Source organism: Schistocerca nitens, chromosome 3 (assembly GCF_023898315.1).
Source record: "Schistocerca nitens isolate TAMUIC-IGC-003100 chromosome 3, iqSchNite1.1, whole genome shotgun sequence".
NCBI classification, from domain to species: domain Eukaryota; kingdom Metazoa; phylum Arthropoda; class Insecta; order Orthoptera; family Acrididae; genus Schistocerca; species Schistocerca nitens.
Window position 1 is genome coordinate 604,123,198 of NC_064616.1, and position 6,197 is coordinate 604,129,394.

Here is a 6,197-nt window from a genome sequence, read left to right on the forward strand (position 1 = left end):
CGGCCAGCAAATATGTAGGTGCCCTAATGTTGCTGACTTGCTGACAATTGGGTGTAACAGCACCCCTTCTTTGTGGACTTTTGGGAGTCCATAAAGTCTTGGCAGTACAGGTCCTTGAGGTGTCAATCACACCATCTAGACCTGGTCATTTGTTTTTAGAGTAAATATGTCTTCTTGGACTGCCTCCTCTGCAAAATGACAGTACAACCACTTAGGTATGTTTCCCTACTTTTGGTACTGAGTTCTATACATTCGTCTGCCCTTCAGTATCATTTGCTGTGTCCAAAACAATAGCTGATTGTTGCACATTTTCATACTGTCATTCTCTCCCATTAAAGTTAACCATGTAGTTGTGAATCTTCCTCACTTGCAGACAGTTTTGTATGGCATACTCAAAGAATGAAGAGCCATAAATTGCAAAAAGTAAGAAGGGATAGCTGGAAGCAAACTTAATTGGAACTGCTACATTGGGTTACTCATCATCCCACTCTTTCTTCCACAGTGCAGCTTTTAACATAAAAGAACCTGGCTCTTCTGATATTTGTCCTTAGTCTTTGGAGGCCCACATTACACAACTTGCCTGCTTGATAGAGCATGTCTGACTGCCGGTATAGCTAGCTGTATTGTTGATTCTATTTTTCAGATTAGCTTTTTTGCTTCTGTCTACATTTTCACCAATGTTGGAAGGTTCCAGACAGAAAGGCATTTCTCAAATGGTTCTACTTGTAATTCCTTATCCTGCTGTTTTTCCACTGTTGGTATCCTTCCCTCTCCCCATCCCCCTCCCCCTCCCCTGCCCTCCCCTCCCCAATCATGTCTGTGATAGTTCAGAGTAAAGAGTGCTAAGCTGTGGTCACTGGAAGCTTCTCTATACTGCCAGACTACTGGTGATTTCAGCTGCACAGTCATTTAATATATTGATGCCTGTCTGCTATGGCTGTGTATGTGGCTGGATTTCCACCTTTATTGGCAAAATTCATGCTAAGCTCCATTAAGACTTCCTGCAGTAATACCCTCATTAAATCCTGTGATATATTGTCACAGTGAGGAACTTTTCCATGTCTATTGCATAAATTAGTGGTATGTGACCAAATTGACTACCATCTGTAAATTTATGTATACACTAATCTATGGCATGGTTAAACTGAAAGTAGATTACTACAGCTAGGTGTGTTGTTTAAAAGTTCAACATAGGTATTGTGTTTACTACAATACTGTAAAATTTTTACAGTAGAGATATTTATATGGAAGATAAATCATTGGATTATGACCCTTTGTGATAACTAGACCAGTTGGTGTCATTCCAGGCCTCTTCATAGCTTTCATGTAAAACTAATAGACACATCCTCAGCTAGTCAGTGGTTTTTAAAACTGAGCATGATGCTTTTGCTTACCATACTACAGATGAGAACTTCACACTAAAGAGTCTTTAGGAAAACAGCCAAATGCTTGAGAATCTTGTAAAGCCTCATGAAGTGTTTACCGAAGCTTCTTTATTGACTGACTATGCATTTTAACATACTATTAGCTGCAGGTCAAATGCTATCAGATTAAGGCATGTATTAAATTGTCATGGCTGTCATTGTCTCAGACAACTCAGAACCCTGAACTAAAAGCAATACAATGAAGCCACACTCAGAAACATGATGGTAAAGTATTGATGGAACACATCGAAACTTTTAGAATGACGTAATAAATGTTTCCAAAGATGTATCTGATGGGGCTTCGTATAATAACATATGCTGTATATTATGCAAGTTTTCTCAGTGAGTTTGTAACTGTCACAATTTTAAGTTTTTAACCTCTTCCTTAGCACAATACTGCCACAGTAATTCATGCTTACACAATCTTGAGTCAAGTGACCTGTGTGCCAGAATACTTTAGTTTCCAGATGCATCTAATCTGTGTAGTTCTGGAATTTGATTACAGGGACTACTGAAAGAAAAAAGAAAACCTCAAATGTCTGAATACTTGTTCCATTTCTAAAATGGGTAACTATTGGTAGTTTTTAATTATTTGTATTTAATTTAAATACTAAAAAATTGTTAACACACATTTGCCTCAAAAAAGTTGCAAAACCAAAATATGTAGGTGTCTGAATGCATTCTACATTCATTAGTGAATTTGATGACTGAGTAGAGATTGGTTAGGTGAGAAAGCAAGTAATTACCTAAGGTTACTACAACCATATGCATACCATACTATTAAGGAACAAAATTTAAATATTTTGCTCGTTGTGAGCTAGCAAACTAACTGAAGGTATTGTATTCCACTTCATATTACTATATTGTCCTACTTCACCACACCTTCAGAAGACAAGACTTGACATTGAGTTAACATTGATATCAGTTTCTTTACTTTAACCAAGATTTTTTATTATCCATATTCAAAGTGCCCAAGTTCACACCATGAAATATTGGCACAAGCTATTAAGGTTCTGAGAAAACTTTCCTCAATATAGGACACTATGCTCAAACAACTCCCTCTATTGTCTTGAACTAGAAAAAAACTGTCAACAATAGTTACATCTGAGGGTGTGCAAAAACAAAAGGCAGTTTTGAAACTTATCAACTGCCAAGATACTTAAAAACACACATGTCTTACACCACCACCACAGGTAAAGATCTGTACAGGGAAAGTCCCATGCAATTTATCACCTCCTTCCACTTTTACTTTGTACTGTTGCAAATAGGACAGTGTAAAAGTGAGTGCAAAGAAATATGTTTCATAATTATCATAGAACAAGACTGGAAAAAAAGTAAAATTGAAAGTCTGCACAGTAAATATTGCACTAATGGAAAAAACTTAAATAATATCACAAATCTCTACCAATACTGGACATTTCTCCTTTCTTGTGCTCTATGCAATTAATGCACCCAGAAGCACCAAAAACAAATATTACTGCCTTCAGTAAACAATGTTACGATATTAAATTTAACAAGGCATGACAAAAATGACTCACAGTTGGTTCTGGCTTTCTCCTCCCTTAATAGGTTGAAATGGTTCATCTGCACACACAAGTTCTGTCGATTTCACCATTCATTAGCATTTTGTTAGATACTTGCTCGCTATTGAGCCCTAGTCTTGTACTTCTTCCAATGCTCTAAGAACATGGAATACAATGGCATTAGCGTTTGATCCGCATATCAGTTTCCTAACACAGAATAATAGGCTCTCTTGCCCAAGCTAGACTTTCCAAATGTATTACTAATATAATGTGTACAATTTCTATTATACACTAAACATTTAATTGGATACCCAGGGCCATTTCTACCACACACAAAATTAAGCAGATGAGAGGAAAAATTAAAACAATAAATTAATATCAAAAGCATATGGAACAGTAACGTAATACGTCTTTACTTAGTTTTATGAACGTAAACACATTGCCTCTACATACATCAAAATTAAAGCAGCTCCTACTGATGAGGAGAGGTACCCAGTGATGATGAATTTTTCCATATCATCTATACAGTGATGTAGGTTAAGGCTCCAAGTTTCACACTCTGCAGCCATTCACCCTGGTAGGCCTTCATTTGTGAATAATAGATGAAAATTTTTTGAAGTTTGCTCTTCAGCTTTAAGAAGTTGTGTAGCGTAACAATTAAGGTACAGGGTTACCATGCAGTATGTTGTGGGTTCATATCTTGTCAAGTGTACTGAAATTATTCATTTTTAAATCTTCATTGAAATGACCTTAATCATTATTTTTATTAAATTAATTGGGTTAAATGTATTTTTTAGTTCTATACATATGTCTTATTTTTATAAACATTGTAATTTTTGGAAATTGGTCTCATTTTTTCTTGATATCATGCTTTTTCCACCTGGAATCTTGAGTTTATTTTTTTTATGTATTAACTTAAAATTTATTTTTTTCAATTTTGTCATCCTATACTTTCGTCTATGTTATCACATTCATTACTTCAGTTAATGATTTTGCTTGAATTCCATTTTAATTATAAGCCCTTCTTTTGTTGAAATCTTCACCTGCTGTACTTTGTCCATAGTGGAATAATTATTAATGTTTTAAATGTTTGTATGATGTAAACCATCCAAAAAAAGTCCATCTTGTAATGAAAAATACATTTTTGACAAAATTGCACAGCCAGTGTAAATAGATGACTTTGTCTTTTCTTGTTTAACTGATATACTGGCAGTTTCAAATGTTGCAGTTTTGTGGCAGGTAAATAAAAATAATCAAATTCACATACACAAAGATCTGAGATGGAAAAAGCATGATAGGAAGAAAAAATGAGAGCAATTTAAAAAAAAATACATTGACTAAAATGGTGTGATGAAGGGGTAGAAATAAAAAAAAAAAAACAATAAGCCCAACTAACCAAATAAAAATAAGCCCATTGATGAATATTTAAAAAAATAAAGTTTCAACGCAGCTGTTGCATATTGCACTCTGCTGACAGTAGTAACATACAAAAGGACATTTTCTGTTTTAAAGTGTAGGGAGACTAGGCTTCGTGTACTGTCAGGACAAGAACTCTTAGAAGCATTTGTGATCTCGAACACTGAAACAGATATCATTAATATCATTGATGTTGTTTCGTGATAAAATTATAGATGAGTGTCACATCATCCAAAAGTTTGATGAAGTTGTTGATTGATTAATCAAAGTTCAATAAAATTCTCCAAATGCAATAACATTGTGGAAATGAGTTTTTGTATATTGTATAATTTAATTATTAAATTACAATTTACATTAAGATTTTAATTTAACTGTTATGTGTGTTAAAATAAGAATATTAGAATATGTAGGAATTCTTTCCTGTGTATTCCCCAAGCCCTAATTGCCTACCTTTTTTTTCATTGAACAATTATAATTTTAAAATGCAAGAAAACAGTATTGAAAGTTTCAAATTACATGCTTCGTAATTTTTGAAGGCCCCCCTGAATCAACACATCACCCAAGCCATTGTATCCAGTGCAACTTTGATCGTTTTCATTAATGTCATTGGCTTCTTACATTACAGATGTAATATAATGTAATAATGTAATATACAAGAAAAGTAATATACAGAATTATTCTATACAATATTAAGAATTATTATTGTCCTGTATATCTTTGGGTAGACAGCATAAAAAATGGCATACAAGAAAAAAATTCTCAGGCACATCTACATCTACATTTACATACATACTTTGCAATCCACCATACGGTGTGTGGCAGAGGGTACCTCGTACCACAACTAGCATCTTCTCTCCCTGTTCCACTCCCAAACAGAACGAGAGAAAAATGACTGCTTCTGTGCCTCTGTACGAGCCCTAATCTCTCTTATCTTATCTTTGTGGTCTTTCTGTGAAATGTAAGTTGGCAGCAGTAAAATTGTACTGTAGTCAGCCTCAAATGCTGGTTCTCTAAATTTCCTTAATAGCAATTCACGAAAAGAACGCCTCCTTTCCTCTAGAGACTCCCACCTGAGTTCCTGAAGCATTTCTGTAACACTTGTGTGATGATCAAGCCTACCAGTAACAAATCTAGCAGCCCGCCTCTGAATTGCTTCTATGTCCTCCCTCAATCCAACCTGATAGGGATCCCAAGCACTCAAGCAATACTCAAGAATAGGTCGTATTAGTGTTTTATAAGCGGTCTCCTTTACAGATGAACCACATCTTCCCAAAATTCTACCAATGAACCTAAGACGACTATCTGCCTTCCCCACAACTGCCATTACATTCTTGTCCCACTTCATATCGCTCTGCAATGTTACGCCCAAATATTTAATCGACGTGACTGTGTCAAGCGCTACACTACTAATGGAGTATTCAAACATTACAGGATTCTTTTTCCTATTCATCTGCATTAATTTACATTTATCTAAATTTAGAGTTAGCTGCCATTCTTTACACCAATCTCAAATCCTGTCCAAGTCATCTTGTATCCTCCTACAGTCACTCAACGATGACACCTTACCGTACACCACAGCATCATCAGCAAACAGCTGCACATTGCTATCCACCCTATCCAAAAGATCATTTATGTAGATAGAAAACAACAGCGGACCTACCACACTTCCCTGGGGCACACCAGATGATACCCTCACCTCTGATGAACACTCACCATCGAGGACAACGTACTGGGTTCTATTACTTAAGAAGTCTTCGAGCCACTCACATACTTGGGAACCATCCCATATGCTCATACCTTAGTTAGGAGTCTGGAGTGGGGCACCGAGTCAAAT